A 23,223-nucleotide genomic window follows, 5' to 3' on the forward strand; every position below is an offset into this window, starting at 1 on the left:
CAGAGTCAGGCAATGGGTTTCTCTTTAGCATCTTCCTCGATTTAGGGTGAGGACACACTCTGGAAAACGTATCACCTGACTGCCGGAAACATTCAACCCTTCCAACCACAGATGAAGTTGCTTTGTTATCCCTAGCAATGGTCGTGGTGCCAAGACCATCATCATCACCACCACCATCACCCTCTGATCACCTAACCTTCCCAGTACCCGTATGTTAGGAGCTAGGGTTACTCTCATCTTGCAGACAGGGAACAACTGAAGCCCAGAGAGTAATCTGTCCTCAGCTCCACGTCCTGGCTGTGCTGGGATTTGAGCCCAGACCCCACTGCTGACACTCTCAGCCATGGGTGCTCCTACACCAGTTTCGGTGCCGAAGGGTGACTGGAGGCTACTTTAGCACCGCGTACGTACGCTCCATCATCCCCACAATGTTAATGGCGGGGATGATGGGGGCGGTACTGGACCCCACGGTGAGGAGGAAAGCTGGACATGGTGGTCTTTTAGCTGGGCACCTTGCCCCTTTGCATAAAATCTGAGTTCTCTTAGGAAGAAAGTAGGGGAGGCAGTTGGGTATTAGGACTCCTTTTGCCATTCAAAACGTGACTTGGGTTTATGGTGTCTAACATCACTATGGCCCTGCGTTCCCCACCGAGGGCCTTCACGAGCTGGGTCCATGGTCCCACAGTCCCTGTGAGGAACACAATATTAAGTGGTATATCTGGAGGGAAGCCCAGGGATAAGGGCTTTTCTGAAGGCAAGGAAAATCTCCCAGTCCTGCAATTCACTCCAGAATTATGGCCCGAGTTCTTTGTAGTGATCCATGTGATAGCTCTCCAAGCTCGTGTAGGACTGGAGGGTGTGGGAAAGATGGTTTTCATTCATTAGAATTCCTGGGGGGGGAACCCATTTTCCCTCTAAATTTCCCCCTCCAACTTGAATCCTCTAAGGAATTCCTTCGAAGGAAATCCTCCAGCATGTCCTTTTCATGGAGAGAACACAGTCCATGTCCCTTCAGAGAACATTCAACAAGGCAAGTTCACAGCTTTGGAATCCATCACACACACCAAGGAAACTTCCTTCTCAGGCCTCTTGGAAAGGCTTTCCAAGTAGATTGTAAAGAGGTCCAGTGTGGTTGTTCACCAGCCAGAGGCGTGTCTGCACCCAAGTGAGCCTTTTTTCTTCCCTCTGCAACCCTGAGGCCCTTACGCCCCTGTCGCGTTGCCTCCAAGACACATACAGCTCTGTGCCCCCCTTTCCAGGTTGGCACGGAGTCGGGTCCAGAGACTGCGCCAAAGGTGGAGCCGGGAAAAGCAAAGAGGTCTGACTCGTGAGGTAGGAGCTCCAACCTGGTCACAGCTCAGCCCAGCAGAGAGGAAAATGCCACGAAGAGAGCAAATCAGACCCCAGGTACTCACTCGTGAACCCCTCAGGTCTCCTCTTCACGGACGCAGGCCGCACGTGTGACGGGAAGTGCATCCCGTAGTCACTGGGTGCACTGGTTTCCAAAGCTGCTCTCCCACCAGCAGGGTGGCTCAGCAGAAGGGGCTCCCCTTGGTCACAAAAGTGAATACGAGAAAAATCACGTATTTCTTATTGGAAATACAGGCTGGGGCTTCCCCGCCTGCTGTTCTCTCCACATGCAAGGAGTCGGCCGGGCGGGGCGGGCACTGCTGGGGGACGAATTCCCTGAGAGAATCCCACCCTTCTGTCCAGGACTCAGAAATCTGGAAGTCCCATTCATTCATTCACTGGCTCTATAAATATACTGAGCATCTTCTACACACCAGGCACTGTCCAAGGCAAGGAAGGGGGCAGGGAATGAGGCAGATTAAGCCTCTGCCCTCAGGAAGCTTACATTCCAACGGCAAAGTGGTGTGTAGCCAATGCCAGGGAGGGGCAGTGCTCTGGGGACAGTGTTTTCCTCGGCTGGGAGCTGGGAGCAGGGCCGACGCGGGGGCCTCAAGGCCTGTCCGTGCATACGACTTCACCCTTTTTACAGCCAAGACGTTAATCCATCGTGTGATTCCAAACAGCAGTTCTCCTAACTGGATTTAATGAGCAGGGTGCAGAGTGTTGACCACCAAAATGGTTAAATCTTTCTATGTTCACGATTTAGAAACGCAGTGCACACTCCACTCAGCCCCTTACTCTCGCTTTGGGGCCAGTGGAAGCCAAGGGATTAAGTTTGAAATGAAAAGACCTGGTGTTATTTTTATTACAACATCTCCAGGGATGACAGATCAATTTCATCTCGCCAACTTCCAGCAATTGGTACTAAATCCCAGACATCCTGTGTCGAGAAGAAACGAGACGCTGGCTTCAGGTTCTGTGTGAGAGTGTCACTAAGGCCTGCCCTGGGCCCAGGAGCAAGGGCAGCTCGTGTGTACAGTGTGCCCTGGCCCAGGTCTAGGCGGACAGTCCCAGCTCTGACGCTGAGCCCTCTGCAGATCTCAAAATATTAGCAGACTTATGAAAAAGTCTGTCTATAAAATTAAAGTATGGTGATTAAACAAGGTACACATCACACAACACTGCAGAGACGGGAAGAAATGGGATGGTGTCAGGTGCTAAAAATATCCCACAGACCCTCCTAATGCATCACAATTTTCCAAAGGGTGGAGCCACTGAGCTGATTTGTGACAGGAAGGGGAGTTGGGGTGGCATGTGTGTATGTTCCATTTCTAGAATTCAGATGCCAGTTTCCTTGTTTGGGGGAAAAAGTGTTTAAAACAGATAAAACACAAGGAAAATGGAAAGTTGTTCAATTAATGTTGTCAAGGTTACAAGGCTCACATAATTAACATGGCAGCGCTTTGATGTGGAGATGCTCCACATGCTTTGTGGAGCCTGTTTGAAGTTTCTGACTGCTGCCACCGTCACCATCATCTCCATCTCCATCACCATCATCACCTCCATCACCATGACCATCATCATCACCATAATCACCATCACGAGTGCCATCATTACCATTGTGGTGATTAATGTCAACAAGCATCCCAGAGTAATCGAGAGACTCTAGAGCGAGCCTGAGTCAGGTCAGCGGGAGCAGACAGTGAGAGGAGCCTCATAAATGGCGCCTTTCTCTCTGCCTCCTCTGTACACACTTATAGGCAACCGGGAGCCCGGCATTTTATGCACCAGCTGTAGTGTCACCTCTGTCCCCGAGTTCTACCCAGAGCCTGACCTCGTGAGTCAATTACAGCTGTTTTCATCGCGCTCATCGGCCTCCAGCATCCCCCCGGCCCCGCTTTCAACAAAGGGTGGATTCCCATGAACTCGCTTCTTTATTGCCAGCTGGTTCCGATTAGGGATGAACCAGTAAAACGAGGGGGTAATACAGTCGCAGTATGTTCCTAAATGTAGCACTTTTCCATGTGTTTTGATTTACCAGTTGACCAATAAAACCCAGTCCTTCAACAAGGTGGATCCCATACCTCACATGTTTTACTTATTCTGGTAAATGTAGCTTTTTAGAAATTGAAAAAAGATGGGGGGTGACTCGGGTCGATTATAGCTCTTGCAGTGTGTGCGCATGCGAGTTTGTACAAGCGTATGAATGAGCGTAGGGGTATGTGTGTGAGCACGTGAGAGCTTGTAAAGGTGTGTGTGAGTGTGTACGTGTGTGGGTACGAGTGTGCACACGCTCAGAAGCTGGGTCCCTCTGGCAGGGCATTAGGCATTGATTTCGGAGCATCTAATATTTCTATCCAAATACTCCCCGTCAGCACCCTCGGTTAAATGGACTATGAATCCAAGAAGAAATAACAACAGGGATGTTTCCCCCCTCATCTTGTTAACTGGGCCCTTCCCTCCAAAACATCTACCTTCCACCTGCTTGTCAGCTCCCCTCTGAAGGCAGCTGCGTCTCAGCAGTCTTCCTTTCCCTCGAGCTGGATGGAACTGTTGACTATTCAGGCAGTAGGGCTTTTATCTGAAGTAGAGAAAGCCCCACACAGTAGCTTTCTGGCCTGGGAGCAGCTCTGTAGGCTTCCAGTTGGAATGAAGGACAGTGTCTTAAACACAAAGAAATGGCTTGGGAACATTAGTACCAGGATGCTTTGGGTAGCACTCAGAGGACCCTAACTCAGTCTAGAACAGGAGCCAGTGATGGGAGGGAAGATTCCTAACCCACAAAGCTCCGTGAGCCCCTCGCTCCTTGCGTCTGTGCTCTGTTCCACGGGGGCCAGCCTGCGTGTCTGAGACGATGCTGCTCACGGCTGAACCTCCAGCCAAGTGCGGTGCAGGCGTGCAGCTGGCGCTCAGTGTCTGCTTGCTCGCCGGAAGCAGGAGCCGAGGGGGCATGGGGAGAGGCCTAGGAGAGGTTTTCTGAGGGAAGCGGATTTGAGTCTGGTACTGTGGGTTCCATCCAGGAGGAGAGAAAGGAGGTTTTAAATGAGACTTGGACCTGACCGTTGGGATCGAAAAAACAGATGGGGACTTGGAGACCACCCAGCCTGGTCTCCTGCGACGCACGGAGCACTGTGCCTTTAAGAACAGGAGCACCGTACGTCATAACCTATCATTCATTCATTCAGAAGCGAAACTACAACGATGAGTCCCTGCCCTCATGGAGTTTACCCTCCAGGTGGGAAAAAAACAGAAAGTCAACAAGTAAACAAGCAGGAAAAACAGGTGATGAGCAGAGCGCCACACAGGACGATTAGCACGATCACTGTCTCTAGAAATTCCCGAAGCCAAACCTCAGGGAAGAGACGGGAAGAGCGTTCCGGGGAACAGCGAGCGCACAGATGATGCCCAGGTGCACCAGGTAGGGAGCCACTGCTCAGGTAACGGGGAGCATCCTCGGGTGTTAAGCGCGAGAGCTGGCTTATCTGACATCTGTGCCCCCAAAGCGTGCTCAGGCCTTTCGGTGTGAGGACGGCCACGGCCACGGGGCGGACACGGGTCTTTGGTTTGAACACAATTATCCATTAAAACTTAATAATGCAGGTTTTTTCCTCCATTTTTCCTTAAACTTAGCAAGTTTTTCTGCCGTTCAAAGAAGAAAAAGCAAACCAATACAAATATCCCTTACTTGTATCTTTGCACAAGACAATGTGCAGAGGAAACGTCCAGTTGCTTCCTCTTCCAGGGCTCACCGCAGAGGCTGAACTCCGTGCCTCGTGCGATCACGGCACCCCTGACGCTTGAGGCTGAGTCGTCACTCTCAGTAGGAGAATCGAAATAAGGTCAGTCTTCCCACTGGGCCAACCTGTGTGAAGAGGGCACTTTATTGTTTTAAGGTAGTTCAAAGGTGGTGGAAAAAAATCCCTATAAAAACAAGCAGGAGTTTATTAAAACTCTAATGAGTATAAAGTTGCAGACACAGCGATTCATTCCTGGACATGGTTCCTGGGTTCATTTCTTTCCGCTCCCACGTGGAGAGATATCACCGGATAGAAGCACCAAGCAGACGGAGCCGGCCCAAGTTCTCCTGTGCAAGCCTTGCCTTACACTCCCCAGAAAATGGGACCGCGTCCTGGGAGAAGGCCTCTGCGTGTTATGTCTCCCATAGGAGGGATTCAGTTTCTCACCATCACTAGTCGGACCGTCATGACACAAGTAGCTGGGGGTGGGGCTGTCCAGCTTCCTGCTCGGTAGCCGACATTTCAGGCCAGCCGGCCACGAAGAGGCTGGAGAAGATGCTGCCTGGCATGATTCATGCTGGGGGAGCAGGGAACCCTCTCTGGGGAAGGAGGCACCTGAGCTAGTGCTTTGTCACTTGTACTGGTTTCCTCTTTATTAGAAAAGTTTCCTGTTGAAAGCTTAGAAAATAGAGATGAGTAAAAAGAAGAGAAGAGATCACTAAAATTGTTGTGATCATATACTTCGTAATTGGAGCACTATGAGTAATGACACCAGGGGGAAACCAGGCACAAACTAGGGACCTGCGGGCGCCCTGTTTCTAATGCTGCTCCTGGGGGCGGCCGCTGTTGACAGTTTGGAGCACGTGCCTCTGCAAGCCTGGCAGCGGTGGATCGAGAAGAAGCATTCTGCTACTGCGTGAATTCTTGAGAACTGCCCAGCCTAGCGGCTGCCTTTATGTCACCATCCTCTCAGCGGAGCAGAAGTAGTAGAGAGGATTTTCAGAAAGGGGTCGAGTGTGTGGGTGTATGAAGCGTGTGGACATGCGTGCTGTGCCTCACTGGGGCGAAGCCAGGAGAACAGCACTACACTCATGTTTTAGGTCTACGTTCAACAGCCACGCCTACGTCCCACTGGATGGCCACTGTCTGATATCAACCGGGGGATGGGTCCCTGATCGCTACTTTCACTGCCTCCATCACATGCGGTTTGTAACTGTTGATAATGACGATGATGATGGTAGTGAGACGGGTGACGGGTGATGATGGTGATGATGGTGGTGGTGGTGGTAATGAGACTGGTGATGATAATCAATCATAAGATGGTGATGATGGCGATGGTGACGATAATGTCAGTGGTGATAGTGATGGTGATGGTGGTGGCGATGATAACGATGGTGATACTGGTGATGGTGGTAATAACGTCAGTGGTGATAGTGAGGGTGACGGTGACGGTGATGATGGTGGTGATGATAATGATAAGGTGGTGATAATGGCAATGGTGATAGTAATGTCAGTGGTGATAGTGATGGAGACGACGATGATGGTGGTGATGACTAACACATATATGGCACTCGCAGGTGCCAGGCCCCGGTCTAAGCCCTTTGCATACATTAACCTCTTTAGTTCTCATAATTACCCTGTGAATGCGGAATTATAATTATCTCCATTTCACGGGTGAGGAAACTGAGGCCTAAAGAGTGAAGACCCTCGTCCAATCTCAAGAGTGACATTTTAGAAAAACTCACTCTGGGAGCAGTGGCACAGAGGAGTTAAAATAAAAGGTTTTGTTTCTTTGGAAGCAGTAAACATAACTATAAAAACTTGTTTTTTAGCTCATTTGGAAACTGAAGGTCAGCAGGGCCAGCTTGCCTTTTCTTTTCTTTATTTCTTCCCTTTTTATGTATTTACTTTTAAATATTTGAGCCTCTGTTTCACTGATGGTCTGTGAAAAATATTTGTCCCTCTCGAGGTGTTTATTCACCCTGGAAAACTGGCTGCCGTCCAAATGCTGTGTTTCCCAACTATCAATGTAAACCAAGGATTCACATTCTCAGAACAGTTAGGTATTGTTCATTCATTAGAAACCCTTTAAACCTCACGCTGTTTATCTCTTTGCTTTTACCTTGTTTATTGTACAAAAAAACAGCACAAACACAAAATGGAAAACAGACAAGACAGACGGAGTGTGTTTAGGATTTTCCGTAGGTCCTCGACGTTTTCCAGTGACGTGGAAGCGGAGGGTAGACGGGTGAAGAAACGACCGATTGCTGTCGGCACACACCGCAGAGCATTTGAGAAACCAGGGCACCACCCGGGGACTCAGCTGGCCGTGGGTCCTGACTGGGCTTGTGCTCCACGCGGATCCTTCGCAAACCTTCACGGTCCCTCAGCAGGGCCCCATGCTACGTGCCCAGGGTAAAACTGGGGAGAAACCTGAAATCCAGGGACCAGAGGAACTTCAGTCTGGGCCAGGGAATGAGCAGCAATTAAATAGGAACATTCTATGACGGGTGACGGCAGAGACCATTCCGTTGTATTTTCCTTTCCTGAGCACACAGAGGAGTTTGTGTATTTCTCTTCCCCCTCCCAGGTAGGCTGGGGCCAGGTGATTAGGTCTGACCAATGGGCCGTGAGCAGTGACCCCTGGCACTTTGGGTCAGAGGCAGTCAGGGCAGGACTGAGTTCACGACACTCTCTCTCCTCCTGGCTGTGCCCAGAGTGGAGCCTCCATCCACCCGGGTCCCTAACTGGGGATGGGGAACAAGGCCCCAAGGAATTTCTTTGAACATGGACCCCCAGTGAGAAGTAGACCTTCGTTGTGTGACGTCACCTAGGTTCTGGGGTTGTCACTCGCCCATCCCGCTGATACAAAGGGGCAACCCCACAGTGCTGTGGGGTGCAGGGGAAGGTAGCGGGTGGAGACGGTGGTCAGCACGGGCGTCCCCAGGCTGTGAGGGGTAAACTGAGCCCCAAAGGAGTCGGCCAGGTGATAAACAGAGGGAGAGCGTCCCCGCAGAGGGAGCAGCTTGTGGAAACGCTGACAGGCGAGAACCTGGCACATCCAAGGCAACGCGGACGGTCCAGCAGGGAGGAGAGGGCACAGGTGCGGCTCACAGGTGGAAGGAGCTGGGGCCTTGAAGACCATCGTAAGGTCGTGGTCTTAGCTCAGGCTGCCGTGACAAAGTACCGCAGACTGGGGGACCAAAACCACAGACACGCTTCTCACGGCTCTGGAGGCCGGAAGCAGGAGATCAAGGCGCCGGCAGGTTTGGGTCCATGGTGAGATCTCTCTTCCTGGTTTATAGACGACGGCCTTCTCCCTGCGTCCTCCTCCTCTTTCTGTGAGGGCACTGATCCCGTCACGAGGGCCTCAACCTCTTAACTTGACCTAAACCTAATCACCTTGGAATTACACCTGCGAACACTGCCACATTTGGGGTTAGGGCTTCAACGTGTGAATCTGAGTGTGGCGGAGCAGAGCATGGGGGACACAGTTCGACAGCATTGTGAAAACCAGAGAGAGTCATTAGGATGCTCTGAGCAGGGGTGACACAACCACACTGCATGGTAACCCAGTGAGGCCTGGAGGCTGGAGAGGAACAGACTGTGGGGGGAAACTCCAGCTCTCTCTTTCACCCACGCACACATATATTCCATTGATACGTACCGAGGACCTAGTGCGTGCCAGGCACTGTCCTAGGTGCTGGGGACACAGCAGGGAGCAAGACAGACCCAGACCCCTGTCCTCGTGGAGCTCACACGTAGAGACACACGTGGGGCTGGGGGCATGGGTCGGGGGTCTGGGTTCTCTTCTGCGTATATGCTGTATGCCCCAAAAATGCTGAGCACACTCAGGCCATCGTGTTCCAGGTAGAGGTCTGACAGTGTATCTAGGGATAGTCCCTTGGGGAGGTAGAATAGGAGCAGGTCACCTCACAGCCCAGGGACCCCAGCCTCCAGCCCTCTGCCGGCTGGCCCAGCAGCTCCCAGACGGACATGCTTCCCCGGTGGCCCTCGAGGCACTTTCATGGTGCGTGGGTGACACATCTGAAATGTATTAACTGGTTTGTACTTATAATAATGTATTTTAAGAAAAAAAATGACATAACCCATGCTAACAACTGTACTGTTTCTGATGAAGTTGAGTAAAAATGAGAGAGGAGGGCGTCAATTCGAAGTCGATGCCAAGCAAATATTCATCAAAAGAGTCATGGAAGACGTGGCAGGAGGGTTAGTCACGGGGCAGCCGGGAGGGAGGCAGCGGCCCCCGCAGCTGCAGCCGGGGCCACAGTGCAGGGGCGGAAGGGCTGCTGCCTGGCTCCCCAGCGCTCCCTTTCCTCCTCCACGAAATTAGGGCAAAACCCTCCCTGATCAGCAGGTGACCATATCCCATCAGTACTGCAGTGACGTCTTACCGTGCAGACCAAAGCCAGTTCCAAAGCTCATCCTGCAGAGCGTCTGAGCAAGAAAAAACCGAAGATAAAAATGAAACGGGGAGATGCTGCCCCCTGGGCCACTTCTCAGACAAGCAGATGGAAGCAGGTGGTGGGCGTTCTCTGAGAACTTGGAGGCTTGGGTGACAGGTCGTGTGCCCTGCGCACCGAGGTCCACGGTGCCGGGGGAGGGCAGTTTCTACAGTAGAGACCACAGCTTCCGGTGGAACCTGCTCCTGGCCGCTGCAGGGACCCACCGGTGCCCTGTGTGCAGGGCAGGGGCGTGGACCCTTCCCTCGCTCTTGCCCTGTCTGGGCACCGTGCCCACAGATGGTACAGATGTCATCAACTCTCAGTGTTTATTTTTTGCTTTTTCCACTGCACATGAAGTCAGCTATCGGGTCAGACACGTTTTGCTTTTTTAATTTAGCCTGGCCTGTGACTCCAGCGTTGAGACGGGATCTAAGGGCAGGCTCTATCTGCGTTGACACAGAAGCGCCAACTGTGTCTCTCTGATGACAAGAGAAAAGCAGTTTTCAAAAAAGGGGAGAGCACGTGCAAAGCAGAGGTGGGGCCTCCCTGCTGTGGGGGGTCCTGGGGAGGTGGCCACCGAGCCGCGTCTACAGGAGATGGAGGGGGCTGTGACCAGCCGGCAAAGCCTGGAACTTCTTTCCTTCTGTTTCCGCCGAGACGCATGGTGGGTGGTGGGGCGGCTGAGTCCCTGGGGTGCAGGGTGGAGCAGCTCGGCCTCCTGAAGGCCCCACAGCACACTGGGCGGCCCAGGGTCTCGCAGGATGTTACTGCCTCGTTAGCCGTGTCGGCCCAGTGGTATTTGCCCAGCAGATGCCTGCTGCCACCTCTCATATGCTCTTATGCTCTGGGGACATAACGGTGGATAAGATGAACCCGCCCTGTCCCCACGGGGCTTCCCATCCGGGAAGAGAATGGATCCCGTGAGCCACAGACGGTCTCAGAGCAAGGGTGGTCCTGCTCGTTCCCCGTGCTCCCCTGCTTCCTTCCCACCCCTCCAGCTTCCCTCCTGGGCTGACGCTTCCATGCCTGACCCTGAAACAGCAGGGCTCCCCAGGGCCTGGGCCGGCCCTCCTCCTGCTCCAAAGCTGGACCAGGCCTCTTCTTCGACTCTCAGAGTTCCTCCGAGCATCTCTGTGCTGTTTCCAAACAGAGCTCAGCCCTCTCCCCTGACCTCCCTCCATCTGTGTCCCCTGGAATGCACCCACCCACCTGTCCGGCGCTTGGGCAGCCTTGCACGGGGCAGGGCTCCCTCCACCTGCAAATCCGCTGATTCAGGCCAGATTCACCGCTGGCCTGAATCTACCGGGAGCACGGCACTGGCCTCCCCCCGTCCCACGCGTCCCCCTGCTCCCCCTTCCTCGATCTCAGCCCAGCAGCAGGAGTGGTCCTTGCAAAACCCAAGTAGATCTGACAGCAAACGCAAGGGATGGTTTTAACACCGGCGCCAATTTCCCAGCATCAGTTCCTCTCACTCCAAACCAGGCGATGCCCTCTGGCTGAAAGACGGTTATCTCCCCCACAGCCTTCTCACAGACCACCTGCCCCAGTCCCAGTGGCCTGCTGGGCCACTGCTGAAAATGGGCCGGTGGCATCCACTGCACCTGGAGCCTGGGCGACCCACCAGCAAAGGCAAAGGTGAGTGTGAGTCACTGTTTACGCACGACTTGGCTGAGCGTTACAAGCCCCTGTGCGAGCCCGCCGCTGCGACGTGGACGCAGCGTTATCCACAGATGACCTAACTGCTCTTTCAAGGATTTTTCCTTCTGTGCTGTTCTTAGCTGGGGGCCTGCAAGCGGACGTCAGAACTTACTTCAAGGAGAAGGAGGTCAGCCCCACTACACACGGTGCCAGGCCCCCTGCCCCCTCACTGCCACTCCCAGCCAAGGGACCCAGAGACAAAACGTCACTCACTGTCCCCTGGCAAGACCAGGGGTGCCAGGAACCACAGAGGGCTGATGGCCTCCGCTGAGGGCCCACGCGGCGGACGGCCCTCAGCAAACCCGAAGTCCTGCACGTGCTCACAGCCCTGCACACACATGCATGTTCACCCACGCGTGTCCTCCTCGGCTCCCTGCACACACACTTTGGGGTGGGGATGGCGTCTGTCCAGTGGAGGACAGGAGCTGGACGTGTCCACCTCCTCCACGCCAGTGCCAGAAAAGGGCGAGCACAGACACTGAGGCCTCTGCCCTCCACTGGGGTGTCCACAGGGCCCCCACTGGGTGCTGACCTCCACGGAAGGTCTGCCGCTGGCCACGGCCGTGTCCACGCAGCAGGGGCTCAGCCAGCGCTTGCCCAGCCAGACAGGCGGGGTCCAGAGTTGGGCACAAGGTTGAGGTCGGCACGATTTAAAATGATGCCAACCCCCCCGCGCCGAGAGCAAGGACAAGGGCAGGAGGAATTTCATCCTCCCCCTCCCTCTGCCCTGCCTGTCTCCTTCATTCACTCGGTGGACAAACATCAAGTGAGCAGGAGATCCTGCGTGCTGAGCCGAAGGACTCAGGTGGACGCTGGCCGCTGCCCTCAGGGGCACAGAGGCATGTGTGGCCCCCTTCCCCCTTCCTCCTCCACGGCTCCCCCTCAGCGCAGGGCCAGAGCCGTCCTGTCCTGGCTGCAGGCCAAACCAGGCAAGCCCCCGAACCCCGCCGGAGTCCGTGCTGGGCAAGCCCTGCGCAGGCTGCGGCTGGGCCTGAGGCTGCCCTCTGGCCACCCATGTGAGGTGATCGTGGAGGTCGGTCAGCCCTGGCTGGGCGGGCGGGCTCATGAGGCCCCTTCGGCACGTGGTAAACAGCCTGCAGTCCGACGCTCCCGTGTGTAGACAGAATCCCAGTCTCCCTGACTTACGAGCCCCTGGAGGTGGCGCTGGGAGCCCGCGGCAGTGCCGCCTCCTCCCGCCTCTCCCTGTCCCGCGCCTCTGGTCTGCCGCCCAAACCCAAGGATCTTCGCCAACTGTCAGCCCTGAGCACAGCTGGGGAGCCCGGCGCCCAGTGACCCCACAGCACGGGATGTTCCAAGTCCCCTTGCCTGGCCCTTGGCCCTTCTGTAGTTGAGACAGGAGTGGCGCCCTGGGGACAACAGTACACAGGCCGTCCAAGGACTGGCACACCCCCCCCGTCTCTTTTAAGGGAAGTTTGAGAAAATCTGGCAAAGTAGAAAAGGTGGCACAGGCCACGTGTGTCTGCTCCTGGCTCAAACTCGGCAGAGGGTGGGGGACATACAAGGTCAGCTCGTGTCCCAAGGTCGGAGATCACTGACTATGTGGCCTTGGGCAAGTCACTTACCCTCTCTGGGCCTCACTTCTCTGGTTATGAAATGAGAGATCTGGACAAGATTGGGGGTTGAAACTTTCAGCCGTGGCCCCTGCTCCCTGACTGCAGCCTCACGTGTTGAGATGTGTCCGTACGGGGCCCCAGGGAAGCTGTAGCCGGGATGGAGTGCGACGGGAGGGCTGTGCTGGGAGGGCCGGCGACAGTGGGCCCGAGGAGGTAGGAGAGCCTGGGCCCGTACATGCAAGGAGCGTGGGGTAACCCCAAGCCTTGGCCCTCCGTGCAGCTCCGGGAAGGTCTCCGCCAGGCTGACGGGGAGCCCTGAGGTTCGAGGCCCCTGGAGGGTGTCCCTGCTGGCAGAAATGGCGGGACCTCGCGCTTCTGCCGTGCTTGGCCATCGGCTGCCCAGCAGGCATGCAGCCTCGGCCAGAAAGTCAAGGCAGGCCCTGCAGTCACCACAGCTGGAGGCACCAGCTGCCCTCACTGGCTGCGGCGGGGTCTCTCTGGCAGGGAGATCCGAGCCATACACCCCCATGGGCTACTGCCACGGGGCGTGAATTTCGTTTGCTTCTTTCAAAAAGACTTAGTATTTATCAAACATTTAAGAACACAAGACTCTACCAGTACAAAGAGATAAAAATATTGTGCCAGCATTGTTTGTAATAACCAAAGATTGGAAACAACCCAAACGTCCAGTATCAGGAGACGGGGCTCCATGCATTGTGGGCGTCCAAACACGGAGTCCTATGCAGCTGGTTAAAAAGAACAAGGCTCTGCTCACGTGGCAGCAGCGTGAATTCCAAGAGAGACTGCTGAGCGACAGAAGACGAAGTGTGGGACGTGGGACGAGCAGGCTGCCGTCTGCGTCTGCGTCTGCGTCTGCGTGAGCAGGGGCAGGAGGCCACCCGTTCCGCCGGCGTCTGGGGGAACCGCCCTGGAGGAACCGCTGAGCAGGGAGCGGGCTCCATCCTAACAGCGAGAGGGACTCACCGCCCTGTTTTACGCGAAGGCCTTACTGCTCCGAAACTACTTCTATCTCCCCGCCGCGGCTCGCACGGCTTCTCTTTACGGTGTGAATGAATGAATGGCTGCGTGCGGGCGGACACAAAGCCCTCCTGTTCCCAGCGAGTCTGTTCTGGTCTGCAAGACGCTCTGCAGCACAGAGAAGCAGGTCCACGCTGAGCCCGGCTGTGCACACTTGAGCCGCCGCGCCTTCCTCCTCCTCCTTCCCCTCCCCTCCCCCTCCCCCTTGCAGACTGGAGCGTCCTACGGAAGAAATGAGTGAGGGTATTCACGGTGCACGAGGATCTGTTTATTCCTTATACCCTTACCATTTAATCGGCGTTTACACTCGCTCACAGTGCCTTTACTCTCCCATCCAAACGCCTGATGAGAGACAAACTGTTTATTCAAAGCTGAGAGCTTCAAGGAATGAATCCGCGTCACGAGGGAGGTTCTGAACACTCCCCCAAATTAACCTTCTCAGGACGGCATGGCCTCAAGGCCAGCAAGCGAATCCGGGAGGTGAGGCCTCGCCCTCACACACACTCACACTCTGACACATTCACACCGTCACACACATTCACACACACACACTCACACTCACACAATCACACCCTCACACAAGCAGACAACAAAGGCCGCTGTCTCTCCCTGCAATGGGTTTTCCCCTAATTCCCTAGAACTTTCCCATTTATTTCCTGTCCTTGGGCAAGGGAAATTTCTAAATCCCTTTCAGGTCTCTCATTAAGTCCTGACAAACGAGAGCACAGGAGGAACTTGAAGCCCACCATATCACCAAGTATGGGATAAAAATGTGCCCCTTCCCCTGCCCCCGCACCCCCAGGCATGAGCACAGGCTACCTAAGGCCCGGGAGGGCTGTTCCTCCTCCTGTCTTCCCCAGCTCCCAGCAAATGCTAAATTGGCCTGGTGGCCACACAGCCGGTAAAACCCAGGATGCAAATGGGCTGCTCTTCAAAAACAATACGGGGCTTTCTTTCAAGGCAGCCTGACCCGTCCCTGTGCCCCTGCCTCTGCCCTGATTGACAAGGCCCCTGGGACCCATAGGGTGAGGCCCTTATTAGGGCTGTGGCCTTTTCTGGGGCTTAGAGGCCCCCAGCAGATTATCGGGATGGCCCCGTGGGGACCCATCTTTCAGGTTGTCCTGTCAAGGGTTCCTGCCTCCTACTTGGGATGCAGCCGAGGGGCCGGCGGGCGAGTGGGCTCGTCTACCATGTGGTTCCCTCCGTCCTTCCATGAGCACACAGATCACCCCCTGGAATGCCCTCATTTCCAACCCGGGGGTCCCGGCGGTGGAGACAGGCTGCGAGCCGTGGGTGGGACGTTGGCTGCGGCTCCCGCCCCTGGGCCATGACTGTCACCGCAGATCTCCGTGAAGAATGAGCCCCTAATCCTCGCGGGTGCACAACTGTGGCCTTATATTTCCCCACAGCCCCCAGTGTGACCTCAGGCCCCACGGCCAGACTAGGAGGGGCTCCTACTGCCACGCCCCGCCACGTGGGGACATCGAGGCCCCAGAGACAGTTCATCGCGGCTGCAGAGTTGGACACACCCGTGAAGAGGTTGGAAAGCCACGAACCCAGTGCCATACGCTTCTTCCGTCCCCACTCCAGGTCCACTGGTCTCCTCCTTGTCCTGGAACACGCATGACCTGCCTGCCACAGGGCCTTTGTACGTGCTGGGCCACTGCTTAGAGCGCAGCTGGCCCAGCTGGCCCATTCCACTCACCCAGGTACCTGCCAAGCGTCCCCACTCAGAGGCCTCCCTGTCCACCTTGCCCGCTGCCCCCACCATGTCTCCTCACCCGCCGGATGCTCATTAGAGCCCTGGCTCCCCAACACTAATGAACGGACCTGTTTACTTGTTTGTGGAGCCCTTCCTCTGCTAGGTTGTAGGCAGGCTTTTGAAGGTAGGAATGTCCGTGTATTTTGTCCATGGACGTATCTCCAGGCCCTAGAGAAGTGCCCGGCACATGGCAGGAGCTCAGTTAAGTATCGGACGGAAGCGTGGACAAAGGAAGGAGAGACGAGGGACCTGAGGGTTAGCGTCTCCGCTTTCAGCCGCTTCCCGTAACGGCCCCGTCACCCCGGTGCCGCTGCTCCCACCACTGAAGCCATCTATACAGTGTGCTGACCCCCCCTACACAGCCCCAGCCACAGGCGGCAGGTCCAGGGAACAGCCTGACCCCAAGTGGGGCAACCAGAAGTCAGTCCCCTCCCCGAGAACCTGGAGCTGGGACCAAGAGAGGAGTCCAGCCTTAGGTCCTAGACAGTATGTGCACTGCTGGGAAAACGTCCCCCGTAGCAGGGGAGACGGACTCAGGGGAGGAGGTCAGTGAAGCAAAACACAGACACACACGGGGTGTGGGGAGAGAGGATTCCCACACCGTCTGGGGGCCCGGTCCCTCCCCTTCCAGGGTCCAGCTCCATCCAGGTGTTCTTAGAAATTCCCCTTGTTTTGCGAAAGCTGGAACCCGTGCTCCACGCCAACAAGAACCTTGCTCACGCTCGCCCTTGGCCTGTCCTCCCACTGGCGAGGGGGCACTGGGCTTTGTGGGGATGGGACTGGGTGTCCCAGCACACCACCCCGACCTCCTGTGCTCAAGGAACCCGACCTGCTGGCGTGTGCATCATTTGGGATGTGCGTCCTCCAATCCACAGGGTCTTCTGAGCCCCTCTCTGTGCTGGGGACACGGCGGTGAGCCCACAGGCATGGCCTTCAGACTGCAGGGCTCACGGCGACGTCATGACCCCAAGAAATAAAGTCAGTTATTACTCTGTCAGTGTGATGGAGAGAGCCGAGGGGCAGGGAGGGGGCAGGTGGCACTGACACGGTGACAGCGGAATGAAAGGGTAAAGAGGCTGCAAAGGCCCGGGGGTGGGGCACGCCTGTCTGAGAAACGGACAGCCAGCCATTGGTCTGGGTGGAGGGGAGTGAGCAAGGGGAGATTCTGGAAAGAACCCTGGAGAGGGGCTCAGGGGACAACCGCAGACGCCTTTACAGGCCGTGCCTGCGACTTATTTGGGCCTCACAGGATCTTGGCGGGTCGGGAATGAGGAATGAAGACTCACACAGGTCAGGGGAGGTTAGGGTCACACGGCTCCTACAGGGAGGGTCTGGGGCTCGAACACAGCCCCTCTCCTTCCCACTGAACAGACCCCGTGGCCTAAATCCCAAGTTACCATTGCACGCAGGGGCTGCACCGTCTCACATCCCCGCCAGCAGAGCACGGTGTTCCCCTTTCTCGGACTCCTCACCAGCACTTGTTCTTTTCTTTTCTTCTTGATTCTAGCAATCCCAGTGAGCGTGAGGTGCTATCTCATGGTGGTGTGATTTGCATTCCCCGGTGAGCATCCTTTTACGTGCTTGTTGGGCACAAAGGCTGCCGAGTGTGTGATTCCATTATGTGAACCGTTCAGCACAGGCAAGCCCACCGACAGGAAGCAGACTGGTGGTTGCTGGGGGCTGGGGGAGGGGCTGGGAAGTGGCTGCTAGTGGGCGCTGGTTTCCCTTGGGGGTGACGGAAATGTTCTGGAACTAGAGGTAGTGACTGCACAGGCTGTGGACGTGCTAAACGCCGCCGATTGCACACGTGAACACGGGTGAAATGGTGGCCTCTGTGTTGGGTGTGTTTTACCGAAACAGGAACAGAAACGAGGGGCTCTCGGGGGTTCCGGGGAGGGCTCCCTGGTGATAACTGTATCATCTCCTAAAGCTCCTTTTTTCTGTATTTTGGCAAATTTATGGACAGGCTTGGACCCTCATCAAGGTTTTCAGGAATATACCTCGAGGAGAAAGTCTCAGGAAGGCCCACCGGGGCTTTCCCCACGTGTCCTGGTCGGATGTCGGGGCCGAGGCGGAGACTGCCGACCTCCGGCTTCATGATAAACCAGATCCCAAGGTGCCCAGGAAGCACCCCTGATGTCACCCCCAACGCGGCCGGCATCCAATTAGATCCACGCCCAACGTGGAAGCTCGAAGAACATGGACTAGTAACAATAAACAGCTATTTGGTTACCTTTTGTGGACATTTGGACTGCATTTCAGGCAATTTTATGCACAAATGCTAACATTTCCGAGGGTTCCCAAACTCCCAAACTGCACGTGAAATATCTACAGGGTGGACACCTGGAGTCTGACACTGCAGCCCCTCGTGCGGGCTCGCAGATATAAATCTGAATCTGTCCCAGGACCCCGGCGAGACCAGTCCAGCCCCCAGTGCGCTTTATCGCCGGTCAGACAGGCCCATCTGGCAGTGGCCCCGCGTCCACAAGATGCAGACCCCGTGGAAGGGGCAGCGGGCGGTGTGGAGGCGAGGGCCGCGGGTCTGGATCTCTCGTGCTCAGCGGAGCCTCCAGCCTTTGCTGTCGGAGACCACGCCCGGCTCTCTCCCTCCTTAATTTGGGTTTGTCCCAGGGGGCCCCAGGTGGATGAACCACCGTCACCTCCCTCCAAGTCTGTGGCCCCTGCACAGAGGGAAGGTTGTTCTCAGACCTGCCTACGGCTGCCACTGCTGCAGGGGGAAGATGAGGCTCGTCACCAGGACTCCCCGGGCTGACTCCTGCCCAACTGCCCTCAGCGCACCTGCTCGCAAGTTCCCGGGTCAAGAACCCTGCACAGCAGACGTTTCACCGCTTGCGAGTATACAGCTTTACATAAATTCACCAACAGCTGAGTGAACAAACGATGTTATCTAGTCGACGAACGTGCTAGAGTGAACGTCAGCCGGCCGCGGGACGCACCTTGGCATCCTTCTATCCTGACGGCTCAGGACGGCGTCAGCTACCCCCTCACCCCGCTGTCTTCACCCCCTTTTCACCGGCGCGTCTCCTTTCGGCCTGCTTCCACCTTTTATGATGATTCTTTTATGATTGCGACTAAACATGTGGTTTTCTGCCTTCTTACATTAACGTTCCATCATTTATATTTCCCCAAGTTTCTGTAGGCTCTTCAATCAGCTGCTAAACAGTCCATCGTAGTTTATTGTTTCAGAATCGGACAACCACGTCCTTTATTATAGAAGCGGGGCAGCAGACAATGGTCTGGGGGCCAGATCAAGTCTCCCTGGAACGAGTCACACGCACTCATTCACGTGTTGCCCGTGGCTGCTTTTGCACCACCTCGGCAGGGCTGAGGAGCTGTGACAGTGACCATAAGTATGTGGCCCGCAAAGCCAAAAATGATTTCTACCTGGCCCTTTAAGAAAGAGTTCCCCAACCCCTGTTCTAGGACATTTAGAGGTCTTCCAGATATCGGGAGTTAGATAACTGAGCAGGGAACATCCTTGCACATTTGAGTTTAAACTTTTTTTTTTTTTTTTTTTTTTATGCGTTACGCGGGCCTCTCACTGTTGTGGCCTCTCCCGTTGCGGAGGACAGGCTCCGGACGCGCAGGCTCAGCGGCCACGGCTCACGGGCCCAGCCGCTCCGCGGCACGTGGGATCTTCCCAGACCGGGGCACGAACCCGTGTCCCCTGCATCGGCAGGCGGACTCTCAACCACTGCGCCACCAGGGAAGCCCCGAGTTTAAACTTTTGATGCCACTTCGCTTTGGTATAAAATCTTAGAGATGGAATTTAGTAAAGGGAACAAACATTCTATTTCCCCGAATTTACAGTCATGTTGCACAAAATTTACTAGGCCACCAAAATTCAGTGAACTCTCTAGTTTCACTACTACAATCAAATAAGCACTGAATGTCAATGTTTATAGAATGTCAGGGGTTAACATGGGAAGCAGAGAAATGATACTTGAGGGCTTCTTTAATTTCATTACTTTGAATATTTAGAGACCAGATTTATATTTTGGTGATGTTTTTACTTTCCCAAAAGTCCAATGATGAAGCTGTGGTTTAAAGAGATCCCCAAACACCTTGGCTTGTTGTGAAAATCCTCTTCTAGGGAAAAGGAATTCCTGGGAAGAGGAAAAGGGGTTATTTTTCTAAGAGAATTAAATTTCTGTGGGGATAGCAATTTCAGAGGGAAGCCTTTCCTCTGTGCTGGTATGTTTGCTGGGGAAAACTGACAAGATTAGGTCTAGGAACAAGCTGCTTTGGAAATGTGGGGTTTCCCCATAGCCTGCTGCTTGTAAGCCCCCAGGGAAACTCATAAAGAGCATTAATGCAGCTCTAACTGACCCCCTCCCCCACTCCCTGCTCCAGCCTTCAGGTTGGAGCTAGGGCTCCCAGTGAGCACTGCTGGTCGACCAGGTGGCCAAGAAGTGGCTGTTCTGTGCTGCTGGCTCTGGTGGGAGACGGCTCCAGGTTGGAGCCGTGTGTGCCTTTTGTATTCCCGTGGCCTCTCCAGAGCAGATAGACACTCTCTAAGAGGCTGACAATTCCGTGGCAGCAGACCAAGAGTCCCCAGGCGGAGGAGAAGCAAAGTTTCACGGTTTGTTTATGCAGCTTCTCAAGTTGACCGGGAAGATACTGTTGGGTGTCACTCAGCCCCCGGCCCTCCACCCTGCCTTTACCCTGTGTGGCAGCCCCCTGCTTTGAGCCCGGATGTGGAACAAAGAAAGTTCCCTGGGAATAAAGTTGTAAATGAAAGTGTATCTCAAAACAGACCAAGTCAGGAACCCTCATGACTGTGGCCAACGCGTCCCTTCACGATCCAGCCTGGGGGGTTTTACCCCCAGCTGTGCATTAGAACCCCCTTGGGGAGCTTTTGAAAAAAAACCACTGACATTTACTTGGGGGTCCTACCCCGATATACCGTGAGTTAATTGATCTTGGGTTGGACTGCATCACCTACATTTCTTAAGGGCTTCCCACGGAGATTCAATGAGCAGAGTGGGGACCCACGGCCTCTACATAACTTTCTAGCCCCTCCCCTTGGCCCCTCCACCATCCCTTCACGCCCTCCGCCAGCCACACTGACATTCTCTCCGCCCCTCACCAGCTGACCAACCCTCACTCACCCATGAGGACAAGCATCCAGTAAGATAACGGATGTGAGTGTGGATCGAACGTGGCCCAGATTTCAGAGGCTGACACACCTGAATTCTGATCCCAACTCCAGCATTCAAAGATTGCCTGATTTGGGGCAAACTTCTGCATGCTTTCAACCTATTTTCGTATCTGTATGCAAGTCATGATGGACTAAATATGAAGAATACACTCTCAATAAATTGTGGTTTTTAAATTACATATTATTATTTCTGAAGCATCGGCCCTTTAGAGGGAATCCAGCCACTGACGTTAATGGCGCTGTGAGTCCCAAACATGCTTGTACAAAGGGTCTTTGAACACTGCCTGCTTGTTGCCTCTTCAAGGATATTTGTGTGTGGACTCTATCTTCGATCGTCTTTAGGGGTAGCAAACCTTTCTAAGTTGGTCTGAATATTAGAATAGCCAAAAATCTTTCAGGGCCAGTTCTGATGATTCACTGATTTAACAAGCATGGCTTGTGTTCCAAGTGAAGAAATGAAACCAATTTCACAACTGGATTCTGCAGTGCCTGGGTGGATCTGAAAGTCTCAAATGTCAACGACTAATGTTGATGGTGCCTTTGCAGATTGGGGATGTCTACCTATTGGTCTGTTTATTTAACAAGTGTCTCCCATTCCTTTGCAGAAGGAGGCTGGGGAGAGAGGGAGAGAGAGAGACAGAAAGAGAGAGAGAGGATAGACACATATATAACAGAAAACTACTTTGCCTTACAAAGTACACATAGAATAATCAAAGAGCATTGTGAGAAAACTAATGACAATCAGCCTTATGAAGCAAAATGTGTTAAGAGCCATTGTTTAGGACAGCGACCCTCAGTTAAATAAGCAAAACTTTGAGCAGAGACTGGAGGTGGTGGCTGAAACCTGGTCCTCTCACTGCTAAATTAAGCAGTGAATCATTATTGGACAGACTTCAGCTAGGACACAAACATGCAGATAGAGTTGGTTACCTCAGAGCCAACGTTAATCACCAGCATCTAACAATCATAGGTCATAAAAGAAGTTTATGTGCATTTCCCGGACTTTCTGTCTCAAGCCATTGGTTTCCTTCAAGGCAAAATCAGTGAGGAAGGGCCATGTGGGGAAGTGGTTAAGAGCATTAGCCTTGCAGCCAAATGAGCCTGCGATGAGTTTGGCCCATGACAGTCTGGCTGTGTGGTCTGGGGCAAGACCCTTGAGCTTGGCACGTGGCCTGATGGGAGAATCCCTGGCTCTAGTCCTGGCTCTCCAGGCAATTTTACACAGTAACTGCCCCTCAGTTTCTGCCTGAAGTTAGGTCTCTGCACCATTTCAAACACAGCTGCTAATGATGCTCGTCATAAAGACCAAGCAAGTGGGCCAGCTGTCAAGCTGTCATCTTAACCCAGCCCAGCATGGCAGCCGTTCCAACTCTGTGCGCCTGGGTCATTGGGATTGTCCTGCTGAGCAGGGCCTGTGCAGCTCCTCCAAGTCAGGGATGGAAGAGATATGGCGCCATGGACAGCATCAGCCAGAACATCGAAGTCGGGAGGCCCTCTCAAGTCCAGTTGTGTGACCTTGAATGAGCCACGTAACCTTTCTGAGTGTCAATTTATCTTTAACTATACGGATGTGACAGTGTCTACTCCAACCAGGGGACAAGTGTCTCTGAAGGTCAAAAGACACCTGCTGTTCCCTGATGCCAGTGCTAGAACACTGCACTCTTCTGCCTGTCAGAGGGTGGGGGGAGGGATGGGCCCCTTGAGGCAGGGAACATGTCCTGTCCATCTACACACCCCCAACCCTGGCCATGAGAGGCCTCAGTTCAACTGGGAGGCCTGGGTCCAGGTCCTCTCCTGTTTCTTAACTTCCCTAAGCCTCTTCTATTTTCCTCAAAAGAGACAGACAATAATGGTTCCAGGAGGATTAACCAAATCTGTATGTATTACACTTGCATGGCACCTAGAGGTGCAAAGTGCTCAGTGTCCATGAAGGGAATCATCACCACCATCACCATCATCACCACCATCACCATCATCGCCATCATGATCTCTAACTTCCATGTGCCAGGAACTGACCTAAGAGATTCTGTAAATTGACCCACTTAGCCTCCCAACCCATACTGTGGGTACTTTGATCACTGTTACCTTTGCTCAGTGGAGCAACCTGAGACACAGAGAGAGTGAGTAGTGCTTGAGGCTGACCCAGGCAGGAAGTGGCAGAGGCAGGATTTGAACCCAAGTATCTGGCCCCAGAGCCTGCATTCCGAACTCTCTCAGCTAGGCTGAAAGCCTCTTTAAAGCTAGTCGAAAACATGCCGCTGGATGCGCTTACACATAAAAACTTGATTTATGTGTCTGAATAAAATTAGAAGATTTCACAGCTAATTGAACACACTGGACCGTTATGCTGGATAATCCAAATCCGCTCTTCTATTTGATCTTGCTTGCAACTGGTGGATGCCGTTATTACTACATG

The sequence above is a fragment of the Phocoena sinus genome, chromosome 19 (genome assembly GCF_008692025.1).
Source record: "Phocoena sinus isolate mPhoSin1 chromosome 19, mPhoSin1.pri, whole genome shotgun sequence".
In the NCBI taxonomy this organism is placed as follows: Eukaryota; Metazoa; Chordata; class Mammalia; order Artiodactyla; family Phocoenidae; genus Phocoena; species Phocoena sinus.